The sequence below is a fragment of the Felis catus genome, chromosome C1, assembly GCF_018350175.1.
Source record: "Felis catus isolate Fca126 chromosome C1, F.catus_Fca126_mat1.0, whole genome shotgun sequence".
NCBI classification, from domain to species: Eukaryota; Metazoa; Chordata; class Mammalia; order Carnivora; family Felidae; genus Felis; species Felis catus.
Genome location: NC_058375.1, coordinates 17,067,005 through 17,093,253, shown reverse-complemented (window position 1 = coordinate 17,093,253; position 26,249 = coordinate 17,067,005). Strand labels below are relative to the sequence as shown.

Genomic DNA, 26,249 nt, shown 5'->3' with positions numbered 1-26,249 from the left:
TACCCATTTTCTAGAACATCTTATTTTTAGTAGATTCCTGGCTTTTACCCTAAACAGTTGAGTGACTCACCCTTTCCAAGTTTGTTTCTTTCCATAAATCAAGGGCATCTAACTGGTTGATTTCAAAGATCCCTCTCAAGCTGTAAGATGTCATGAGTTTTTAGACTATTGGGAAATGTATAGGTGTGTTAATTTAAGAAAGACTGTGTAGTCTCCCTTGAGACCATATCATCTGATAGGAAAAGGAAAGTCTTCTCTCCCCTCAGTTCGGTCTTGGTGCAATTCACATTTTACCTATCTCTTACTTTCTGTTTATATTCTGTCCAGGTCAAGAGGCAACTGCCATTGAAAGATAGTGAGTGCCTGTTTCTAAGACAGCAAAGTATCAGGAGAGCCCCCAGAAGCATTAACGGAAAGCTTAAATTACCTAAATGGTAAGTATGGTTGTACAGCAAAACCTGGCTACACTGATAGAATTGGATGGTTTCTGAAGTCTCTACAATTTGTGCAGCGTTGCAGGAAAGGGAGAAAAGTTAATATTTGTTGATGACCTATTATGAACCAAACACAGTGCTAAGTACTTAATGTGTTTTCTGATGTAATCAGCCAGCCAGCCAGCCAGCCAGCCAGCCTAACCTTGCATTTGGTCAACAACTTTCAGAAATAGGCCTCACTACCACTTATTGAATACTTTATGCCAGGCATGGTCCTGTTTGACATATGTTATCTCCCTTAGCATTTGCACCAGCCTTATGAGGTGAGTGCTGTTATTTTTGCCATGAGGAAATGAACCTGGAGAAGTTAAAGAACTTCCAAGTTCACACAGGGAGTAAATGGGAGGACTGGATTTCAGCCCTGGGTTATTTTCGTTGTACTGTAATGTTTCTCTTTTGAGAAAGTTACTTTTTTTTTGGTTGAGACAGTGACTTAATCTTTAAAAAGCAAAGCAAAATAAACAAATGAAAGATCCTTTTGATTGACAACTAGCTCCTTTTCCTAGCCTTTCTGGATTCTGTGTGCCAGTTATTTTATTGGTTGTTGTTGACCAAGGTGGAGAGCACTAATGAAATAGAAACAGCTCGCACAGTGCATAGCCAGAGGCCCTTACCTAGTGGTTTTGGTCACCAGTGGTAGCTGGTTAATAGCTAGAGAAAAGTTCTCTGGACAGGCAAAGCAATGGGGCAGCTGCAAAATGAGTCTGGGAACTGGGTTCTAGGGATGGTTGTGGTGGGACATAGGAAAGGGATCTCAGCAAGGCCTCTCACTGTCAGGGTGACCCCTCCTGGGAAAGGGGCACATTAGATATAGCTCAGGCTCTTCTTAAAGGGGTGGGAAACTTTGAGGCAAACTCTTGCCCTGTTAACTGGTTCAGGATTCTTGTTCTATTCCTTTCCCTGGGGCATTTTTCCTACCTCAGGGAACTGGGTTATGACACTCATTTCTGGGTGGGTAGTGTGAACAATCATTTGTTCATTGATCTTTCTGATGGTGTTATAGTCTCTTTATTGAAGCACCAATTTTTTTTTTTGTATGTCTCAAGTTTTTATTAAATTCTAGTTAGTTAACATATAGTGTAATATTAGTTTTAGGAGTAGAATTTAGTAATTGATCACTTACATATAACACCCAGTTCTTATTACAACAGTGCCCTCCTTAGTACTTATCACTCATTTAACCCATCTCCCTGCCCACCTCCCCTCCAGCTAGCCTAAGTTTGTTCTCTGTAGTTAAGAAGCAGCAATGTTTTCTAATAGACTTCATGAATTTGACAGGGCGGGTAATCATTTTTTTCAACAAAACTCATTACACGTACCTATTGTACATAGAGTATTTTATTATATATACTGGGGCTTATGTTCTGATGGTAAAAATTGACCACTTAACTACATGCTTAGTACAATTCTTAGAGCTAGCCAGCTCTAAACAAAATGCTAATATAGCACTAAACAGAAAAAGTCCTTGTTCTCAAGGATTGTATCCTGAAGGATAGAAACATTAAAAAAAAAAAAGACAGTAACTGGATACAAATAAACTAGTAAGTAGATAAATAATGTCCACTAGGCAATATGTGCCCAGAAGAATAAAAGCAGGGTAAGGTAGTCAAGTGGTAGGGAGCCTGGGGTCATTGCTCCTTTATGTAAGATCAGGGAAAGCCTCTGATGAGGTGACAGTTTAAGCCGTTCTGAAAGAGGCGAGGAATCCAGCCAGCGATATCTGGGAGAAAAACATCCCAGGCAGAGGGAGCAACAAGTGTAAAAGCCCCGATGTATGATGTGACTTGTCATGTCCTTCACAAGGAGGCCAGTGTGGCTGCAGTGGAGTGGTAGGGAAAGAGTAGTAGGAGTCAGGGCAGAGAAGCAGCGGGACCCAGAGTAGGTAGGTGCTCAGAGCTAGTGTAAGACCTTTGGAGTGCATTTTATTCTAAATGAGATGGGGGAGCCACTGGAGAGTCAGAGTAGAGGAGTGACAAGAATTGACTTAGGTTTTTTTTTTTTTTTTTTTTTTTTAAATTTTTAATTTTTGAGAGCGATAGAGAGTGCATGAGCAGGAGAGGGGCAGAGAGAGAAGGGGACAGAGAATCCCAAGCAAGCTCCACGCTGACTGCAGAGAGCCCAATGCAGGGCTTGAACTCACAAACCGTGAGATTATCACCTGAGCCAAAGTCAAATGCTCAACTGATGGAGCCACCCAGGTGCCCCAAATTGACTTATTTTTTGAGAGGCTTAGACTGGTTGCTGTGGGAGAATAGACTGGGGGGTGGGGGAAGGTGGGGAAAGGTAGGCAGTGTAAAGCGTAGAGACCACTTTTGCAGTGATCAGTATAGTCTAGGGGAGGGATGATGGCTTGGGCTAGGGTCGTAGGGTGCATAGCCAGGAAGTAATGGATTTTGGACATATTTTGAAGGTATGGTCAACTAATTCTCCCTGTAGAGATGTTTTTGTTTTTGTTTATTTTTCAGAGAGTGTGCAAGTGTGGGAAGGGGCAGAGAGAAATGGGGAGAGAGGATCTGAAGTGGTTTCTGTGCTGATAGCTGAGCCTGATGCAGGGCTTGAACTCACATATTGTGAGATCATGACCTGAGCCAAAATCAAGAGTCGGATGCTTAACCGACTGAGCCACTCAGGTGCCCCTAGAGTTGTTTATCTGGACTTAACGTCTAGGTCACATGGGTTTGAGGGTATCATTGGAAACTTGACAGTGATCCCTGGTTAAATTCTAAAACTGACTGAGCAAAGGATGAGAACACAGTGTGTCCTAGAAGCCACTTGTGTTCACTAAGTAAGTTATGTTAACTGATAACAATTCTTTGTTTTCTTTAAGCTCTGCCTTGATTTTATTTAAACTATAAAAGCAGGACAAGTTTATTTTAGAAATATAGAAAGTAGAGATTAATGGGAAAAAACTCAAACTACCCCTATATAATTACTACATAACATTTTGATGTATATCAGGACAATCCAGTTTTGAAAAGATTCTAGGCTGGATGGTCAGGAATATGCTACAAAAATAACACATCCTAATTGCTAAAATTAGGTATTTAACATTTTCTCATGCGATCCCAAGACAAAATTTTGGGCTGGCTTGCATGCACGTATTGTAGAAGTATCAATAATGGATCAATGTTTATCAAGAGGGGCTGTTTTTTGTGGCATTCTGGATAGCTGTTCTTGGTTATATTTTGTTTAACTGCTTGAACATAAATTTGGATGAAGATACAGAAAAGATGTGCCTATCATATTTACAGTGAATGTTTCTAAGCTGGAATGTGTAGAAATATTTAGACAATTGAAACTATTGATTGAAACTAACTTTCAAGTTAAAGTGTGAAAAATAGTAAATAATTTGAGCTAAAACTTAACACTTAAGATGAACTGGGTACTTATCTAAGCACTTCACGTATTAACTCATTTACACTTACAGTAACCCTTTAAGGTCGGTATTGAAGCGTAGAGAAGTCAGGTAACTTATCCAAGGACACGTAGCTAGTAAGTGGCAAAATCAAGGTTTGAACTTGTTTGGCTCCAGTGTCTGTAATCTTTAATCTTTGTACCATACTGCCTACAAAAGATGTAAGAAATAAGTTCTATACTTAAGTTATTAAAATTAGATTTAATAGCAGTTTATTTAAAAAAAAAATCACGGAAACTACACACTGGTAGTGTGACTGCCAGATTAGCTCATGCAGTCTTAAGCTTCATTATTAAAACTGGATTAACCAGGTCATCTTTCAAATCCTCCCCCACCCCTTTACCCCATTGATACTGTCTTAGTTCAGGCCCCTATTCTATCTCTTGCCTTGACTATTGTAATATAGCTCCCTAGTTTGTCATGTCAGAATGTTCTTTCACAAATGCAGTTCTGATTGTGTTGCTCTCTTGCTTAAATCCCTTTGTTCAAAGCAGCTTGCAAATTTGCTTCCCATGTCCACTTGTAGGCATGTAGTATGTTTTGGAGGGTCTGTACAGGGTGTTCTATTTATTTATTTATTTATTTATTTATTTATTTATTTATTTAATTATTTAATTATTTAATTATTTAATTTGTTTTTAGAGAGAGAGGATGAGCAGGGGAAGGGGGCAGAGGGAGAGAGAGAGAGGGAGAGAGAGAGAATTTTAAGCAGGCTCCACACTGTCAGCATGGAGCTGGAAGCAGGGCTCAATCCCACCACCCTGGGATCATGACCTGAGCTGGAATCAAGAGTCGGATGCTCAACCAACTGAGCCACCCAGGCGTCCGTTTTATTTCCTTTTTGAATGAGTTGGCTACATATAAGAGATTCATATAAAAGTAGAACATGATCTCCCATTAGCTATTGTGTGACCAGGCCCCTGTCATCATTAACATTATTGGCCTGATCTCTTTGGCATTTGCACTTGCAACCTTTGGCATAAAGGCTAAGTACTTTCTTTAAAAAAAAATTTTTTTTTAATGTTTATTCATTTTTGAGAGAGAGACAAAGCATGAGTGGGGGAGGAGTAGAGCGAGAGGGAGACACAGAATCTGAAGCAGGCTCCAGGCTCTGAACTGTCAGCACAGAGCCCAGCGCGGGGCTCGAACCCACGAACCGTGAGATCGTGACCTGAGCCAAAGTCAGATGGTTAACCGACTGAGCCACCCAGGCGCTCCCCTCCCCCACCGCCGGCTGCCTTTTTAAAAAAAAAATTTTTTTTACTGTTTATTCATTTTTGAGAGAGAAGGCTAAGTGCTTTCTTGAATGTGGTACCCAGATCTGAAAATTCCTTAGGTGTAGTTTGGTCAGTACAGGATACAGTCAGACTTAACCTTCATTTAATCTACCACACATTTATAAGGTTCCTGCCTTGCTCCATCACAGTATTCAGTGCCCACGTCAGGAAAATAAAGATGACACAGTCCCTGCTCTCCGAACTTAGAGCCCAGTAGAGGAATACAGCTATATGACCAAGTAAGTATCATGGGTACAGTGTACAAAGCTTACGGGGGTGCATATTGTTGTAGGGGGGGCTGTCTGAAAAAGCTTGAGAGAACAGGTCCTGCTGTGAAAGATGTTCACCATGGGAATGGGGTGGAGGAGGCTGGAAGGAAGAGGATAGGGGTGAAAGCGCAATCCTAAACTTGTTCCTGAAACACCACCACCTCAGCCTGTGCACTTGCTGTGAGATTTCAAGGGTGTCTATGTTGCGCCCTGTCTGTACTCTGGCCTTACCTGCTCTGTTCCTCCCCTTGTGCCTCTTCACTCAGTCCTGCTGCATTAAAGTTCCCCAAATGCAGTGATGTTTTGTTCCCTCTGTCTCCCTCCCCTCCTCTCCTCTCTTCCCTTCCTCCCTCCTTCTTTCTTTGCTTTCTGTAAATAATTATTTTATACCCTTTATGTACCAGAAACTGTTCAAAGTGCTGAAGAGACAGCAGTAAAAAACAGCTACAGATATGAAAAACCATGTTTCTGACCTCATGGATCTTAAATTCTACTAAAAAGAGACAGTAATCAAGTGGTTAAGTGTGCTTTAAAAAAAAAAAAAGAAAAAGTCTTGGAGCTGTCCAGAGGTGGAGTGAGTTGCCTTGGGAAGAAATGAGTGTCTTTCCCGTCTTTAGAAGTATTTGAACAGGAGCTAAATGGCTACTTGTGAGGTACCTTCTGCATTGACTAGGAGGTGGGAACAGACGGTCTTTGACTCCTTTCCCACCTAGATAATCTCTCTCTGTGCTCCTTGGGCTACTAACTTTTGAAGTTTGCATATCTAAGACGTGAATTTGTGATGCTGGGAAAAATAATTTAGGCCCAGCAATGAAATAGAAGCGCTCAAGAGGAAGTGGTGTGACATGGATAGTCTAAGGGCTTAAAGCAGGTGACTAGAAATGGTTGGGAGAAGGCTGCTTAAAAATAGTCTTCCCATTTTCCCTTTGATCAGGGGTTGGCAAATGGTGGTCCACGGGCCCACTGCCTGTTTTTGTAAATAAAGTTGGATGGAACACAGCTCATACATTGTGTACAGTTGTTTCATGCTACAAGGACAGACCTCCAACTTGGGTCTTCTGAAGCCTGAACTATTTACTATTAAACTAAGTTGTATACTTCTATGTATACTATCAAACGTTTCAAGATTGAAGTATAATTAACATGCAATGTTATATTAGTTTCAGATGTACCACATATTGATTTAGCAATTCTACTCCTAGCTTATGATGATGGATACTGTCAAACTCTAAAGACAGAGTTTGTCGACCCCCTATCTTCAATGACTGTTGGGAACAGGAAGTGTGAATCATGACAGCTATGTTAGGGGGAAAGGGCAGGGCAAGTTTGATTATGTTCTATTTCAGACTTTCCTGGTCCAGTGGGACAGGAAGAAGAGCCAGCCTCCAAAATGCTAGATAGGGCCATTTGGAACTGGGTTCAAGAACTTTGGCAGAAAGGAGCCCTGAATGAGAGAGAATTGATGCTGTATCTTTCTCATGTGAATGGGAACTCAGCTAGAAAGAGAGTTAGCTCTCTCTTTCTGATGACTTAAAGGCAAGGGTTAGGTCTTGATAATCTGTATAGCACTTGGCAAAATGCTAGGTGCATCATAGATGTTCTATAGGTGTCTACAAATGAATTTTATCTGGATAAACATACTGTTACTAGGGCATGTGGGAGGTCCTGGAGATAGCAAAGCCATTTCTTTCTCTGGCTATGCGTAGGGCCAAAAGGTTAGAGAAAAGTGGCACTCTAACTCCATTTTTGATCAAATTTCTTGTTTTCTCTGGGCAGAAGGGCTGATTTTAGTGAGAGGCTATTTCTAGGAGGATTTTGCCTGGTGAAACTTACCTTAGGTATGCATAGGACTTTTCAGAGCCCTTTATAGCTGACTTTTTGTTGTTGTTGTTGTTGTTGTTGTTGTTGTTGTTTTGTGGTAGGTGGGGTTGGTATTTGTTCATTTGCTCAGAGGAGGGCGCTGGGGCACAGAGATTATTGATTTGGCCAACAGAGTAACATTCTCAAAATAATGTGGACTGTGGAAGTAAACTTGGGTTCAACATCTGGCTTTCCTCCTTGCCAGCTGTGTGACATTAGGAGTTCAAAGGTTCCTATCCCATAACATTTTTGTGGAGACTGAATAGAATAATAGTAATAGCTACTGCTTGTTGTGACTTAGGGCAAGGCATTCTGCTAAGTCCTTTACATCCCTGGGGATTACCATACTTGTATGGAAGAGAAAGCCTTAGGTGATTTAAGAAAAAGTAAAGGGTAGATCTGAGGTTCCGAGAGAAAGCATGTGAATTAAGTACTTAATATATTGTCTACAGTACAGTAGTGCTCCATTGGTGGTTGTCCTCTGTACCTTTTTGTTATTGGTCTGTGAATAATCAGAACTCCTCACTTTGTAAAAATGCTTAAGAGTTTCCAGGCAGGTGTTTCTGCACAATGGGAAGAATTCTGGATAGTCAAGAGACTAAAGTCCTTACCTTTTCTGAGTTGCTAGAGAAACCACAGTATTTACTTCTGAATCTCAGTTTCTTCATTTTTAAAGTAAGGGGATTGGGCCAAATAGGTGGTCTTATTTTGTAAGTTTTTTTTTTAAGTTTATTTATTCTGAGAGAGAGAGAGAGAACGAGCACAAGCAGGGAGGGAAGGGGCAGAGAGAGAGGGAGAGAGAGAGAATCCCAAGCAGGCTTCCTGCCATCAGCGTGGAGCCTGATGTGGGGCTTGCACCCACAACTGCGAGATCATGACCTGAGCAGAAACCAGGAGTTGGATGCTTAACTGACTGAGCCACCCAGGCCTCCTAAGGTGGTTTTATTTTAAACGAAAGTGGTGGAGTTCTTTCTTTACTGTCATATTGGGGAAACCCAGTATGTTAAAAAGCTAGAAATTGGTTGCGTTGGTTGATGAAAATGAGAGAAGGAGCCTGAAGCTCAGTCTGCTCAAACCTTCTCCCTGTTCTCTCCCCTGCTCCGAATGACCCCTGAGGGGATTTGCTGAGCCCAGATTGAAAACCAGTGGACTGAATGATCTTTTAGCTACATTTTGGCTCTGAAATCCCACTCTAAGGAGTGGAAAAAGATCTGGTATAGACCTGAAAGCCCAAAAGGGCAAGTTCAAATGGAAAAGCACCAGGACTGAGACTCTACAGGTGACACTGGGCTTGGGATGAGGTCATTTAGGGCATCACCACAGGACCAGGTATCTGTGCTGCCATATCTGCCAATTGTTTTCACCCTTGTAATCCATGAGTAGCTTGTTGACATCATTTTTATTGTTTTCTGTTAATGGTTAGTGCCAAAGAGCCGATAAGCCATTTAATAATGGCTCCAGCCATGCAGCCATTCATTCATCAAATTTTACGCATTAATAATGGACTAGGCTTCCTGCTGGGTACTGAGAATACAGTGGTGAATAAGAAACAAGTTGGAGAAACAAAATGGGTAAATACAACTCGAATACAGTGTGATGTGTGCTGTGAATGGACCAGTACAGCCCACACTGTAAAAGCAAGAAGGAGAAGCCCTGCTTTGCCCTGCAATTTTGGGGAGGAAGTTGCTGCAGAAGATTCCAGGAGGAGGTATTGTCTAAGGTGGCATTTGGAGAAACGAGAAGGATTACCAGTCAAGCTAGTAAAGGCCTGGAGATGATAGAGTGCAAAGTTTGTGGGCTCCAAGAGTGTGGAGCCCACATGGAGTTTGAAGACAAGGTTGACTAGGTAGGCAGGGCCAGATCCTTTGGGGCTTTGCATGCCTTCTTGGGGACTTTGGTCTTTATCCTGAGAGCAATAAGTACTTTGAAAGGATTTTGAGTAGTGGTTTGTGAAACTCCTTCTCTTCACACCTGTAGTAAGTATGTGCTGTATAGTTACTGGGCTTAGCTTTTCCATTTCTAGTGGTGTACTGATTGGTTCATATCGAGTTTTGAACAGAACATATAAAATTGGCACTAAAAGCCAAATGAATAAGCAGTAGGATTTGTGGATTCTGCTAGTTCAGAATTACAATTTATAGATGGGACTATATTAGAGTTTAACATTTCTCTCTTCTGAAAATGGGATTTGTTTATGAAAACTATAGTATAAACTAGTATAACTAAGAGTTGCTGAGGGGAATGTTTCAGTTTGGGGTAAGCTGGGATTTTTTTTAAACAGCTTTATTGAGATCTAATTTATATATCATAAAGTTCATCTCTTTAAAGCGTATAACTTTATGGCTTTCTAGCATATTTACAAGGATAAGCTGATTTAAAGTACTTTGTGGACACATCATATATCATTTGTTTTCCAGTGATTACTGTGCCAGTACAGATCCTTTTAAAATTGGTTTATGGCCCGTATTTAGTTCAGCCCTCTATTTCCTTCACCCTGTGTATAGATTGGTAAGGGTTTTGCTTGTTGGTTAGTTTGTTTTTACCATACCACTAGGCAAAAGGCCAAAAACAAATGGCACTTGAAGTAGGAAAAGTGGATGGGAATAAGGGAAAAGGGTTTTTTTTCTTATATAAATATATAAATTTAGGGTTTTCCCCCTTCCATTTTTTAAAAATATAATTTATTGTCAAATTGGCTTCAACGCCCAGTCCTCATCCCAACAAGTGCCCTCCTCAATGCCCATCACCCACTTTCCCCTCTCTCTACCCCCCATCAACCCTCAGTTTGTTCTCTGTATTTAAGAGTCGCTTATGGTTTGCCTCCCTTCCTCTCTATCTTTTCTTCCCCCCTTCCCTTCCCCCATGGTCTTCTGTTAAGTCTCTCAAGATCCATATATGAGTGTAAACATATGATATCTTTCTCTCCCTTCCAGTTTTTTTTAAGTTTATTTATTTATTTTGAGAGCAAGAGAGAGAATGAGCTGGGGAGGGGCAGAGAGGTAGGTGGGCAGAGGATTTGAAGCAGGCTCTGTGCTGACAGCAGCAAGCCCGAAGCAGAGCTTGAGCTCATGATTTGAGTTGAAGTCCGCTTAACTAGCTGGGCCATACAGGTACCCCTCCCCTTCCATTTTTGAGAATGAGAAAGCATATAAACTGGCAAGAGAAGGATGGGAGACCAAAAGAAGCAAAGATGAGAGGTTAGAGAAGGATGTATCCAGGGAAGCAAAGTGGTGGAGAAATAATCCGGGAGAGGGTAGGATCTCAGAGGCTGAGAGAGGGAGACTGTATTTCCCAAACCTCAGAGGTCTTGGTATTTTTAAGGGTGGTACATGGGTTCCATCTGGTGGCTGTAGGCTTGCAGTGCAGTCAGTAGAAGGGATCTTGGCGTTGGAGACAAGTGGCTTTTGTCATTTCCACAAATCTTTCCTTTGGCCCTATGTTTTCTTGTGGGATCATTGATGAATCCATTATTCTCTTTCAAGTGGTAGCTGTTTTTCTGTTATGGCTCAGACCACGTTCCTCCCCTCTTTCCCCCTAGTTTTAAATCTAATCTCATCAGACTATAACACCCAGCACCCTTAGTCCTGCTGTCACCTTCTTACACCCCAGTTCCCCAAATTGCCTCTGATTTCTCAGTGGCTTTAGCTTCTTGTTTAATGTCACTTTTTCCAGCTGTGGTCCTGTTAAATTTTTTTTTTTTAATGTTTTTATTTTTGAGACAGGGAGAGACAGAGCATGAACAGAGGAGGGTCAGAGAGAGGGAGACACAGAATCTGAAACAGGCTCCAGGCTCTGAGCTGTCAGCACAGAGCCCGACGTGAGGCTCGAACTCACAGACTGCGAGATCATGACCTGAGCCGAAGTTGGCCGCTTAACCGACTGAGCCACCCAGGCGCCGCTCTGGTCCTGTTAATTTGTGGTGCTTTCAGTGTACAATTCTGTGGTCCTTGCCTCTCAGTTATTTTTCTCTTCCAGTGATTTTTTTTTTAAATTTTTAAATGTTTGTTTATTTTTGAGAGAGACAGAGACAGAATAGAATGTGAGTAGAGAGAGAGGGAGGCACAGAATCTGAAGCAGGCTCTAGGCTCCGAGCTGTTAGCACAGAGACTGACGCGGGGCTTGAACTCATAAACTGTGAGATCATGACCTGAACTGAAGTCGGACACTCAACCAACTGAGCCACCAAGGCGCCCCTCCAGTGATCTTTTTAAAACCCCATCCTGCCCCCAGCATTCGCACAATCATGCTCATCTGTGACCAAAAACTTCAGGTTTTTTATTTTATTTTTTATTAAGACTGTCTTAGGGGCACCTGGCTGGCTCAGTTGGTGGAGTGTGCAACTCTTGATCTCGGGCTTGCAAGTTTAAGCCTCACATAGGATGTAGAGATTACTGTAAAAAATAAAATCTTTAATTTAATAAAATCTTTATTTTAGAGCATTTTTCGGTTCACAGAAGAAAGGGGAAGGGAAGAGATTCCTTATATACTCCCTGCCCGCCTTTCCCATTGTCAACATCCCTCACCAGAGTGGTATATGTTACAACTGATGAACCTCCATTCACACGCCATAATTGCCCCAAATCTGTAGTTTATGTTCTGGTTCACTCTTGGTGGTGTACATTCAGTGGGTTTGGACAAATGTATAATGACATGTATCTACCACTGTGGTATCATATAGAGTAGTTTCACTGCCCTAAAAATTCTGTGCTCCACTTATTCATACCTTAGTTTTGGACATCAGTTACTGCAACCCCTTGGTAATTTCAGTTCCTGGAGATAGATTCCCCCTCTGGTTACCATCTCTTGTCGTTCAAGCTCACTCCCACTAGTACCCTAACTCCAGCAGTCCTTCTGTCCTTGTTGGTACTTTCCATTCATTTGGTCCTATTACATTTTCACTGTTCTTTGTATGTTCTCATTCCTCTTTACTGAATGAGCTTAAGTTCCCTTATACATGCCTGTAATTCCTGTGGCCTTCTCTTGCTTTGTTGAATTCATCAAGTTCCAACCTGGTTCAATGCAACTCTGTCTTCTCTGTGCGTTCATCTGGTCAGCTGAACAAGACTGGTTATAAAAATACAACCTTGCTGATTGGTTTCACTTTAAATCCTAACCATGAATTTTAAGTGGGCCTTTAATGTTGCCTGGTGATTGTTCTGTATTTCCCACTCACCTGGCTGACCAGATCTGAAACCTATAATACTTTACCCCCACTGACACTTTAAGAGGATGACCTTACTTTCTATTTCAGCGAAGATGCAAAAACCACCTAAAGAGAACTTTACTAGACTCCTGCCACCACACCTGTCTTCCTCTGCCTTGCTGTCTGTCACCATGCATGAACTGTGTTCTCTAGCACTGCTGCTTGTACTTTATGCTAGAGCCCCATTTTCTCTCCTTTGCCCAAGAATATTCATTGCTCCAGAAGGTGTCTGCCTTTCATAATTTGTCAAAATTTCCCTTTTTTCCTGGATCGTATTCCAGTATACCAGCATGCTTTTTCTTCTGTCTTAAAAAGAAACACTTTGATACCACTTTTTCTGTCAGTGGCCTCCCCACCTATTTGCTCTGTTTTTTTTTTTTTAACAGAATTCAGAAGTCATCTAATATTTGTGTTCTCCAGTTCATCACCTTATTTTCTCAAACTCTTTTTTTCTTTTAAAAAATTAAAAAAAAATGTTTATTATTGAGAAAGAGACAGAGTGTGAGTGGGGCAGGGGCAGAGAGAGGGAGACAGGATCTGAAGCAGGCTCCAGGCTCTGAGCTGTCAGCAGAACCCAACACAGTGCTCCAACTCACGGACTGCGGGATCATGACCTGAGCCGAAGTCAGATGCCAACCAACTGAGCCACCCAGGCACCCCTCAAACTCTAATAAAACTTTCACTTCCATCACTTTACAGTGCTGCTCTTGTCAGGGTGACTTCCATGTTGTGAAATTTAGTGGTCTCTTCTCAGCCATCATTTTATTTGAGCCATCAGCTTCACCTGACAGAGCTGAGCACTCCTTTCTCCTTGAAAGGCTTTCTTTGCTGGGCTGCCATGATACTATATTCTCCCCGTTTTCCTTTACCTTGCCGACTTTGTCTTTGTGTCCTTTGCTGTTTACTCTGCATTTCCACCAGTAAAAAATATTGGCCACCTTGGGGCTCAGACCTTTGACCTCTTGATTTCTTTGTATTTACTCACTTCCTTGACAGTCTCATCCAGATCATGGTTTTCTAAGCCATCCATTCTTTGTTGACTCACAGATTTATCTGTTCAGCCCATTCTCTCTCCTGAATTCCAGACTTGTATATTCAGACAGTCTCTTAACATCCCCATTTGGATAACTAATACACATCTCATAAATAGTGTGTCCCAAACCAAGCTCCTGATCTTCCTTCTCAGATTGCTCATCCAGTCGTCCCTGTTTGAACTGATACCAATTCCATCCTGCTGCAAATTCGGACCGAAACCCTTGGAGTCCTCTTTAATCCCTTTATCTCACACCTCACATGCGATTCAAGAGCAAATGCTGTGGTTCTGCTTTCAAGTGGCCAGAGTTGGGCCACTTCTTACCATGTGTGTGGCCACTGTCCTGGGCCAGGCCACAATTACCTTTTGATTGGATTACTCTACTGAGCTCCTTTTGGTCTTCTTGCTCTTACTCTTATCCTCTGTGGTCTGTTTTGAGCACAGCAGTCACGTCCATCTATATCTTGTTTTATAGGGCATCCATCTTTATTTTTTGTTATTGAGGTATAACATACGGTGTACAGATCTTCAGTTCTATAACTTGATGGCAGGAATCTATCATGCATAGAACATCCCCAGCAGTCTCCTCCTAGTCACTGTCTCCCCAGAGGTAACCACTCTCTCTATGGATTAGTTTTTGCCTCTTTTTCAACCACATAAAGTGAAACCATATAGTCCAGATCGATCCCTTTAAATCCAAGTCAGAATATGTTACTGCTCTGCTCAGAACCTTTGGAGGGGTCTCCATTTCTTAAATGAGAACCCAGAGGCCTCCCCAGGGCCTGCAAGGTGCCCCCACTGCCTCTTCAACGCCATCTCTTGATCCGCTCCTTTTGTTCCCTCAGCCCCAGACACGCTGTTCATATTCCTTGAATACATTGAGTATGCTCTTTTTTTTGTAGTCTTTGTCTTCAGTTTTCTCTTTGCCTGGAATGTTCTTCCCTAAACATTCTTCCTTGCTTCCTTCAAGTCTCTGCGTAGGCGCCACCTTGAGGCTTACCCTAATTGCGCTATTTAAAATTGCAGCCTAGGGGCGCCTGGGTGGTGCAGTCGGTTAAGCGTCCGACTTCAGCCAGGTCACGATCTCGCGGGTCCGTGAGTTCGAGCCCCGCGTTAGGCTCTGGGCTGATGGCTCAGAGCCTGGAGCCTGTTTCCGATTCTGTGTCTCCCTCTCTCTCTCTGCCCCTCCCCCGTTCATGCTCTGTCTCTCTCTGTCCCAAAAATAAAATAAAAAATGTTGAAAAAAAAATTAAAAAAAAAAATTGCAGCCTCCTCTCAGCACTCGCCCCGCCCTCCCATAAAGCTTGTTGTCTATTAAACTTACCTTTTTTTTTAAAGGGCACTTTTAGGTTCACAGCAAAATTGAGCAGAAGGTAGAGATTTCCCATATACCTCCTGCCCCCACATGTGCACAGCTTCCCTCATTATCCACATTCATTACAACTGATGAACCTACATTGACACATCATTATCACCCAGAGTCCATAGTTTACATGGCTCATTCTTGGGTGTTGTACATTCTCTGAGTTTGGACAAATTTATAATGAGATGTATTTACTGGTATAGTATTATGCAGAGTAGCTTTATTGCCCTGAAAATTCACTCTGTTTCTCTCTCCTGATCTTTTTATTGTCTCCATAATTTGACTTTACCAGAATGTCATATAGTTGGAATCATATAGTATGTAGCCTTTTTAGATTGGCTGCTTTTCCTTTTAAGCTGCCTCCTTGTGTTTTCATGGCTTGATAACTTCTTTCTTTCTTTCAAATTTTTTAAAGTTTATTTTGAGAGAGTACACTCGAGTGTGTGCAACTAGGGGGGGGGAACAGAGGGAGAGAGGGAGAGAAAGAGGATCTGGAGCAGGCTCCGCACTGTCAGTGCAGAGTCCAGTGCAGGGCTCGAACTCACGAACCACGAGATCATGACCTGAGCCGACGTTGGATGCTATGGTTGGCACCCCATAGCTCATTTCTTTTTAGGCAAATAATATTCCATTATTTGGATATACCACAGGTTATCCACTCACTACTGAAGGACATCTTGTTTGCTTCCAAGTATTGGCAGTTATGAGTAGAGGTGCTAGAAATATCTACATGCAGATTTTATTCCCTTGGGTAAATACAAAGGAGTGCTATTGCTGGATCATATGGGTAAAACTGTTTAGTTGTAAGAAACCACCAAACTGTCTTCCAGAGTAGTTGTATCAGTTTGCATTCCCACTAGCACTGGGAATTCCTATTGTTCCACATTCTCACTAGCATTTGGTATTGTTGGTGTTTCAGATTTTGGCCATTCTGATAGGTGTATAGTGATATCTCATTGTTTTGTGTTCCCCTGATGACATGATGTGGAGCATCTTTTCATATGCTTATTTGCCACCTGTATATCTTCTCTGGCCATTTTTTAATCAAGTTATTTTCTTATTGTTGAGTTTTAAGGATTCTTTGTATTTTAGGTTTACACTCTTTTATCAGATATGTCTTTTGCAGATATTTTTTCCCACTGTATAGCCTATCTTTTCAGTCTCTTAACATTGTCTTTTGAAGAGTAGTTTTTAATTTTAATGAAGTCCAGCTTACCAGTTATTTCTTTTATGGATCATGCCTTTGGTATTGTATCTAAAAAGTCCTCATCATACCATACCCAAGGTCATCTTAAGTTTTCTGGTCTGTTACCTTCTAGGCACTGTATAGTTTTTTCTTTTTAAGTTTGTTAACTTAAAGTTTGTTAAGTCTGTTCTTTATTTAGTGGGCGAGGGGCAGAGAGGGGAAGAATCCCAAGCAGGATCCATGCTATCAGTGCAGAGCCTGATGCAGGGATGGAACTTACTAACAGTGAGATCATGACCTGAGCCAAATCAAGAGTTGGACAGATGCTCAACTGACTGAGCCACCCCAGGGCCCCTGCACTTTATAGTTTTATGTTTTACATTTAGGTGTGTGACCCAGTTTGAGTTAGTATTTTTGAAGGGTTTAATGTCTGTGTCTGGGTTCGTTGTTTTGAATGTGGGTGTTCATTTGTGCCAGTACTACCTGGTGAAAAGACCATCTTCGCTTCATTGTATTGCTTTTGCTTCTTTGTCAAAGATCAGTTAACTATGCTTATGTGGATCTATTTCTGGGCTCTCTTTTCTGTTCTTCTGATTTATTTGTCTATTCTTTTACCAATACAACATTGTCTTGAATACTGCAGTTTTATAGTTAAGTCTTGAGATCAGGTAGTGTTAGTCTCCCAACTTTGTTGTTCTTCAATATGTGTTGGCTGTTCTGGATCTTTTGCCTTTCCATATAAATTTTAGAATCAGTTTGTTGATATCCACAAAATAATTTGCATGAGGTTTTGATTGGGATTACATTTACTCTTTCAAGTTAGGAAGAATTGACATTTGGACATTATTGAGTCTTCCTATCTGTGAACATGGAATATCTCTTTATTAATTCTTCTTTGATTCATCAGTTTTTTAAAAATGTTCATTTATTATTGAGAGAGAGAGAGAGAGAGAGAGAGACAGAGACAGAGCATGAGTGGGGGAGGGGCAGAAAGAGAGGGAGACACAGAATCAGAAGCAGGTTCCAGGCCCCGAGCTGTCAGCACAGAGCCCGATGCGGGACTTGAACTCACAAACTGTGAGATCATGACCTGAGCTGAAGTCGGACGCTTAACCGAGTGAGCCACCTAGGCACCCCAATCCATTAGTTTTATATAGTTTTCCTTACATAGGTCTTGTACATATTTTGTTAGGTTTATATTTATGTAATTCTTTTTTTTTTTGGAGCTGGGTGCTAATGTAAATGCTATTGTGTGTGTTTTTTAATGGTATTCTTGTTTTAAAAAAAAATGTTTATTTATTTTTGGGGAGGGGGAGGGTCAGAGAGAGGAGAGAGAGAGAGAATCCCAAGCAGGCTTCATGCTGTCAGTGCAGGCCCAATACAGGGCTTGATCCCACGAACCATGAACTCATGACCCGAGCCTAAGTCAAGAGTCAGCCGCTCAACCGAGACACACAGGCGCCTCTAATGGTATTGTTTTTAATTGCAAATTCCATTTGTTCATTGCTGGTATATAGGAAAGAGACTGACTTTTTTTTTTTTAAGCTTATTTATTTTGAGAAAGCATGCATGCAGCAACAGAGAGAGAAGAAGAGAGAGAATCCCAAGGAGGCTCCTCGTTTTCAGCACATGGAGCCCGATGCAGGGCTTGATCTCCTGAACTGTGAGAGCATGACCTGAAATCAAGAGTCAGACGCGCTTAACTGACTCCAGTCACGCAGGCTCCCTACAGCTGACTTTTGAATGCTAACTTTGTATCTTACATTCTTGCTGTAGTTGCTTATTAGTTCTGGGGAATTTTTTTTTGTTATTGTTGATTCATTTGGGTTTTCTACAATCATGTCCTGTGCAAAACAAAGAGTTTCATTTCTTCTTTCCCTTTCTTTTTTTTTTTTTTTTTTATCTTCTTGTCTTACCATATCAGTTAGGATTCTAGTACAGTTTTGAGAAGCTGTGGTAAGGGGACTTCTTGCTTTGTTCTTGATCAGAGAACAGTTTTCCACCTTTAAGTATGATGCTAGCTGTAGATTTTTTTTTTTTTAAATAAAGTTGAGGAGGTTTCCCTCTATTCCTCATTTTCTGAGTTTTATTGTGAATGGGTATTGGGTTTTGTCAAATGCTTTTTCTGTATCTTTTTATAAGATTATGTGATTTTTCTTCTTTAGTCTGTTGATATGCCGGATTACATTAATTGATTTTTTTTTTTTAACGTTTATTTATTTTTGAGACAGAGAGACAGAGCATGAACAGGGGAGGGGCAGAGAGAGAGGAAGACACAGAATCGGAAGCAGGCTCTAGGCTCTGAGCCATCAGCCCAGAGCCTGACATGGGGCTCGAACTCACAGACCGCGAGATCGTGACCTGAGCTGAAGTCGGATGCTTAACCGACTGAGCCACCCAGGCGCCCCACATAAATTGATTTTTGAACATTGAGCCAGTTTTGTATACTCAGGATAAATCCCACTTGGTCATGGTCTGAAATTCTTTTTATACAGTGTTGGATTAGATCTGCTAATATTTTGTAAGATGTTTACATCTATGTTTATGAGAGATCTTAGTCTGTGGGGTTTTTTTTCCTTTGTCTGGTTTTGATGTTAGGGTAATGCTGGCCTCAGAATGAGCTAAGGAGTATTTCCTCTGCTCCTAACTTCTGGAAGAATTTGTAGAAAATTGTATAATTGGTATAATTGCTTCTTTTTTTTTGATTTATTTATTTTGAGAGAGAGGGTATGCTTGTGAGTGGGGGGAGAGAAAGGAGCAGAGAGAGGGAGAGAGAGAGAGAATCCCAAGCAGGCTCTGTGCTGTCAGTGCTCAGTGCAGAGAACCCAACCCAGGGCTCTGTCCCACGAACCATGAGATCATGACCTGAGCCGAAATCAAGAGTTGGATGCTCACCAGTGGAGCAACCCAGGCATCTCTTATAATTGATAGAATTACTTCTTAAATGTATGGTAGAATTACCAGTGAACCCATCTAGGCCCAGTATGTTTCCTGTTTTTGAAGGTTATTATTGATTCCATTTCTTAAATAGATACAATCCTATTCAGATTACCTATTTCCTGCTTGTGTGAGTTCCTGAGGATTATATCTTTCAAGCAATTGGTACATTTCATCTAGGTTATCAAATTTGTGGGCATAGAGTTGTTCATAATCCCTTGTTCTTTTAATGTCCATGGGATCTGTAGTGATAGCCCCTCTTACTGGTATTAGTAATTTGTCTTTTTTTTTTTTCTTCATTAGCCTGGCTAGAGGCTTATTGATTCTATTGATCTTTTCAAAGAACCAGTTGATTTCTGCTTTAATTTTTATTTCTTCTCTTCAGTTAACTTTGGTTTTAATTTGCTTTTCTTTTTCTAATTGCCTAAGATGGAAGCTTAGCTTATTGCTATTAGATCTTTGTTCTTACCTAATACATGCATTTGGTGCTATACATTTGCCTCTAAGCATTGCTTTTGGTACACCCCACAAATGTTGATAAAGTTGTATTTTCATTTTCATTAAGTGCAAAATATTTAAAAATTTCTCTTGAGATTTCTTCTTTGACCCATGAATTATTTAGAAGTGTGTTGTTTAGGGGTGCCTGGGTGGCTCAGTTGGCTGAGCATCCGACTTTGGCTCAGGTCATGATTTTGTGATTCTTGAGTTCGAGCCTCACATCGGGCTCTGTGCTGACAGCTCATAGCTTGGAGCCTGCTTCAGATTCTGTCTCCCTCTCTCTCTCTGCCCCTCCCCCATATATTCTCTCTCTCTCTCTCTCTCAAAAATAAATAAATATTTAAAAAATTTTTAAAACAAGTGTGTTTAATCTCCACAAATATTTGGGCATTTTCCAGCTATCTTTCTGGTATTGATTTCTAGTTTAATTCCATTGTGGTCTGAGAGCATACAATGTATGATTTCTGTTCTTCAAGTTGTTGTGTCTTATGGCTCAGAATGTGGTCTCTCTTGGTGAATGTTCCATGTGAACTTAAGAATGTGAACGCTACTGGCTATGGATTCTGTATCTCCTCTCTCTCTGCCCCTCCCCTGCTTGCTCTCTCTCAAAAATAAACATTAAAAAAAGAAAAGAATGTGTATGCTATTGTTGTTGGATGAATAGTCTATATATATGTTCATTATATACAGTTTCTTGATTGCATTGTTGACTTCAACTATGTCCTTACTGATTTTCTGCCTGCCGGATCTGTCAGTTCCTGAAAGAGGGGTGCTGAAGTCTCCAGCTATAGTAATAGATTCATGTTTCTCTTTGCAATTCTATTGGTTTTTGATGCTTCTTTGTTAGGTGCATACACATTAAGGATGGTTACGTCTTGGAGAATTGAGACTCCTTTATCATCATGTAAGTCTGTCTTTATCCGTGATTACTTGCTCTGAAATATTCGGTCTTGATATTAATGTAGCTAGTCCAACTTCCTTTTGATTAGTTAGTATGGCAAAATTTTCTCCATCCCTTTACTTTTAATCATTATGCATCTTTATTAAAATTTTAAAGTGGATGAGCACTAAATAATGCATACTATTGTTGAATCATTATATCATACACCTGAAACTGTAACACTGTCCATTAATTATACTGAAATTAAAAAAATTTGAAGGGGGTTTCTGTAAACATACAGTCGTGTCTTTTGATATACTCTCTCTCTCTTTTAATTGGTATATTTAGACTGTTGATGTTTAAAGTGATTATAAGCTCTTGTTTTTTGTTACTTTTTGGCTTTTTTTCCTGCCTTTTGTGGTTATAATTAAGCATTGTATATGGATCCAGTTTCTCTCCTTAGCATATCAATTAAACTTATATTATTTTTTTAATGCTTATTTATTTTTGAGAAAGAGAGAAAGAGAGAATGTGAGCATGCACGCCAGAGAGTGCATAGGAGGGGCGGGGAGAGAGGGAAACAGAGGATCCAAAGCGGGCTCCGTGATGACAGCAGAGAGCCAGCCCCATGCGGACTCCAAACTCAGCAACCTCGAGATTGAGACCTGAGCCAGAGTCGGATGCTCACTGAGGTGCCCCCAATTAAACTTTTTTAAGAGTTTGCCCTAGAGTTTGTAGTGTACATTTATAGGTAGTACAAATACTTTATAATAAAGTATTTCTAGTTCCTCTCTTGTCCCTTGTATCACTGCTGTCATTCATTTTATTTATACATAAGCTGTATAACAATTGAATACATTGTTGCTATTATTTTGAATTATCTGTTAGATCAATTAAAAGTAAGAAAAATTAAAAATGTTATTTTACTTTAACTTTAATGCTCTTCCTTTCTTGATGTGGTTTGAGTTTTTAATCCATATCATTTTTCTTCTCACTGAAGAATTTTTTTTAAGTTTATTTTTGAGAGAAATAGAGACATCCTCTCAGAGAGAGGAATGAGAGAATCCCAAGCAGGCTCCATGCTGCCAGTGCAGAGTCCGATACAGGGCTCAAACCCATGAAGCTGTGAGATCATGACGTGAGCTGAAGTCAAGAGTCAGACGCTTAACCGACGGAGCCACCCAGATGTCCCTGAAGAACTCTTCTAACATTTCTTGCAGGGCAGGTCTACTGGCAGCAGATCTCAATTTTTATTCGTCTAAGTCTTTATTTTTCCTTCACTTTTGAAATGGTACTGAATTTTTTTTTTCTTTTTTGTGGGGTACAGAATTGTAGTTTGGGGTTTTTGTTGTTTTACCTTTCAATATTTTAAATATTTCACTTCACTCTCTTCTTGCTTTGCATGACTTCTGAGAAGTCAGATGGAATTCTTATCTTTGCTACTCTGTAGGTTGTGTTTTTTTTCCTGGGCTTCAAGATTTTTTTCTTTATCCTTGATTTTCTGCAGTGTGAATATGGTATGTCTAGGTGTTGGGTTCTTGTTTTTCTTTTGTCTTTATGGCATTTATCCTGCTTGGTGTTATTTGGTGTCTGACACTAATTTTGGGAAAATTTTCAGTCATTATTGCTTCAAATTTTTCTTCTGTTAATTCCCATTACAAGTGTAGTTGTCCCATACTTATTGGATGTTCTGTTCCCTTTTTTTTAGTCATTTTTCTCTTTACTTTTCAGGCTTGGAAGTTTCTATTGACATACCCTCAAGCTGAGAGTCTTTACTCAGTTCTGTTAGTCTACTGATAAGATAATCAAAGGCAGTCTTCATTGCTGTAACAGTATTTTTGATCTCTGTTTTAAAAAATATATGGTCTCGGGGCACCAGAGTGGCTCAGTTGGTTAAGCATCTGACTCTGGCTCAGGTCATGATCTCAACAGTTTGTGAGTTCGAGTCCCACATCAGGCTCTGTGCTCATAGCATGCAGCTTGGAGCCTGCTTCAGATTCTTTGTGTCCCTCTCTCTTTGCCCCTCCCCTGCTTGTGCTCTCTCTCTCAAAAATAAATATTTAAAAAAATTTAAAAATTAAAACGTGGTTTTTTTTTTTTTTCCATTTATTTATTTTGAGAGAGAGGGAGAGCGTGCATGCATGTGCTAGTTGGGGAGGGGAGAAATGGGGAGAGAGAATCCCAAGCAGGGATATGGGCCTGGAAGTCATGAACTACGAGATCATGACCTGAGCCAAAGTCGGATATTTAAACTACTGAGCCACCCAGGTGCCTGTAACATTTTGTTGATTCCTAGAACTTCCATTTCTGTTACTCATTTGTTCTTGTATGGTGACTACTTTTTCCGTTAGAGCCCTTATCGCAGTAGGTATTTTAAATTTCTGGTAATTCCAACATCTGCCATTTCTGAGTCCAGTTTTGATGCTTGCTCTGTTTTTTCAAACTATTTTTTGCCTTTTAGTATGCCTTATGATTTTTTTTGGTGAAAGCAGGACATGATGTCCTGGGTAAAAAAAAAAACTGAGGTAAGTAGGCCTTTAGTGATAGCCTTTTTCCCTTCTCCTCCCAACCTCCCATACCTCAGGTGGTACAGGATGGCTGGAGGGAGCAGGAATTGGGGATTTCCCTTCCCCCCACGTTCTGGTTTCAAAATGGTTGATTTAACACTCCCCTGTTGGATGCACAGGGCGGGGGAAGTCTCTCATCTTCACTGTGAGAACCTCGTTCAACTCATGGAGGTAAAGCTCACCAAATGGGGGGCATCCCCCCCTAACACAGACTCCCTCTTGTTCTTAACTCTCAGAGTTGTCCACACTGAGCCTCCAGCAGTTTGTCAATTGCAGTTTAGGTTTTCCTACCCTGCTGCTGGTTCCCATGGAGGTTTCTACTGGTGAATTTCTATTTTTGTAAATTGTTGATTCTTTGCATCCACTTGTCTTAAGTTTTAGGGAAGTGGTTTTTGTGACCTCATTTCTCTCATGGACCTAAGAAGAGTTGTGAATTTTCAGTCTGTTCAGTTTTTTATATGTTAAGACACAGAGTGATGACTTCTAAGCTTTTTACATTTGCATTTCTGGACCAGAAGTGGGAAATCTGCCCTACCTTCTCTGTGCTTTTTACTTCTCTCCTCCCTTAATTTTTTTTTAAACTGTGGTAAAAAATGCGTAACATAAGATATATTCACCATTTACAGTTCAGTAGGGTTAAGTATATATTTGCACATTGTTGTGCAACCAGTCTCTGGAACAGTTTTTTTTTTATCTTGCATGACTGAAATTCCATACCCATTAAACAGTAACTCCCATTTCCCCCTCCCCCAGCCTGTGGCAACTACCATTCTACTGTGTTTAATTGAATTTGAATATTCCTAGATACCTCATATGAGTGAAATCATATACTATTTCTCTTCTGTGACTGGCTTGTTTCACTTAGCACAGTGTCCTCAAGGTTCATCCAGGTCTCCTTTTTAAGGCTAATATTTCACTGTAGCGTATACTACATTTTGTGTCTCCATCATCCATTGATAGACAGACACTTGGTTGCAATAGTGCTGTCATGAACATAGCTGTACAAATTATCTCTTTAAGATCCTGTTTTGAATTTTTTTATAGTATGGCCTAGAAGTGGAATTGCTGGATCATACGGTAATTCTATTTTTAATTTTTGGAGGAGCTGCCATACTGTTTAGCTTTGCCATTTTATTTTCCCACCAACAGTGCACAAGCGTTCCAGTTTCTCCATATTCTCACCACCACTTGTTCTTTTGATAGTGGCCATCTTGATGGGTGTGAAGTGATATCTCATTGTGATTTTGATTTGCATTTCCCTAATGATGAGTGATGTTGGGTATCTTTTCGTATGCTTGTAGGTCACTTGGGTATCATCTTTGGATCAATTATTCAAGTCCTTGGCCCAGTTTTTAATCATGTTGTTTGTTTTTTGTTAGGTTGTAGGAGTTCTTTATATATACTCTGCTTATTGATGCCTTATCAGATATATTATTAATATCTACTCTTACCAAGGTCTAAAGTTATAATAATTCTATCCTCTTCCTTCAAAATACAGAGTTTTAAGAACACTTGAATTCTGATTTCCTTCTTTAGGACTTAACATGTTATTATCTACCATTTCAGGTAGTTCCACTTTGGTTTTATCCTGCCCTTCCCCTTCCCACTCCCAGTTAATTTTTGTTTATTGTTTAACTGAACCAATGCTTGTTTGGGTTGATTTCTTTGCTTACTGTTTCTTCTTGCATCTCATGCCTTTCCTAAGTGATCATTTTCTATATTCTTTTCCTTTGAGTAGGCTCCACCCCCAGCGTGGAGCCCAACACAAGGCTGGAACTCATGACTCTGAGATCAAGAGTCAGATGCTTAACCGACTGAACCACCCAGGTGCCCCATCTATATTCTGAATTACATCCATAAATAGTTTTTTCAGTGAAAGTCTGTTAATAGTAAACACTTAGGTTTTTATTTTCCTTTGTGTTCTGAAAAGTGTTCAATTGTACCTTCTTTCATAAAGATATTACCATGTCTTTTGTCTTTTTTTTTAAGTTTGAGTGAGAGTGGGGGGCCGGGGGGGAGGGTGGAGAGTGAGAGAATCCCACGCTGTCAGCACAGAGCCTGACTTGGGGCTCAAACTTACAAACCATGAGATCATGACCTGAGCTGGAACCAAGAGTGGGACCCTTAACCGACTGAGCTACCCAGGTGTCCAGTTTTAATTTTTAAAATGTATTTTTAATTTATATCCAAGTTAGCATATAGTGCAATGATTTCAGATTTCAGTGATTTATCCCTTATGTGTAACACCCAGCACTCATCCCAACAAGTGTCTTCCTTAATGCCCCTTACCCATTTAGCCCATCCCCTCACCCGCAGCCCCTCCCAGCAACCCTGTTTGTTCTCTGTATTTAAGAGTCTCTTATGTTTTGTCCCCCTCCCTGTTTTTATATTATTTTTGCTTCCCTTCCCTTATATTCATTTGTTTTGTATCTTAAATTCCACATATGAATGGATCATATGATATTTGTCTTTCTCGGATTTATTTCACTTAGCATAATACCCTCTAGTTCCATCCACGTAGTTGCAAATGGCAAGATTTCATTCTTTTTGATTGCCAGGGAATACTCCATTGTGTGTGTGTGTGTGTGTGTGTGTGTGTGTGTGTGTGTGTGTGTACACACCACATCTTTATCCATTCATCTGCCGATGGACATTTGGGCTCCTTCCATACTTTGGCTATTGTCGATAGCGCTGCTATAAACATTGGGGTGCATGTGCCCCGTCAAAACAGCACACTTGTATTCCTTGGATACACACCTAGTAGTGCAGTTGCTGGATCGTAGGGCAGGAACTTTTTGAGGAACCTTCATACTGTTTTGATAAGTTCTTTAATGTTTGTTTATTTTTGAGAGAGAGAGAGACCAAGTGTGAGCAGAGGAGGGGCAGAGAGAATCCGAAGTAGGCTCAAGCCTCTGAGCTGTCAGCACAGAGCCTGACACAGGGCTTGAACTCGTGAACCACAAGATCATGACCTGAGCTGAAGTCTTCAGGATGTTTAACTGACTGAGCCACCCAGGCACCTCTCTAGTTTTTTTGTTTTATTTTGTTTTTTTTTTTTTTTTTAAGATTTTTAAGTAATCTGTACATCCAGCATGGGACTCAAACCCACAACCCTGAGAACCAAGAGTTGCGTGCTCTGAGCCAGCCAGGTGCCCCATCCTGTCTTTTGTCTTCTGTTTGACACTTAAGTTTCTGTTGAGAAGCCAGTTCAGTTGTTACTTCTTCATAGAATATTTTTCCTTCTTGTTGCTTCTCTTCTCTTTGTGG

General features: G+C 40.6%; 1 protein-coding gene across 9 annotated transcripts in view; it reads left to right on the top strand.

Annotated features, from left to right (window-relative positions):
* The window catches only part of LUZP1 (leucine zipper protein 1), a 105,349-nt gene that overhangs the window by 68,518 nt on the left and 10,582 nt on the right, over positions 1 to 26,249 (top strand). For 4 of the 9 annotated variants that reach the window (XM_006934394.5, XM_023258290.2, XM_045035275.1 and 1 more), the window contains 2 exons: positions 328 to 434; positions 5,336 to 5,425. The exons of 1 other annotated variant lie outside the window; for it this stretch is intronic. The gene's annotated coding sequence lies outside the window, so the exon portion shown is untranslated. Of the gene's footprint in view, positions 1 to 327; positions 435 to 5,312; positions 5,426 to 20,382; positions 20,440 to 26,249 lie in introns of all 9 variants that reach the window. 4 more of the 9 variants (XM_045035278.1, XM_023258292.2, XM_023258291.2 and 1 more) reach the window with 3 other exon arrangements.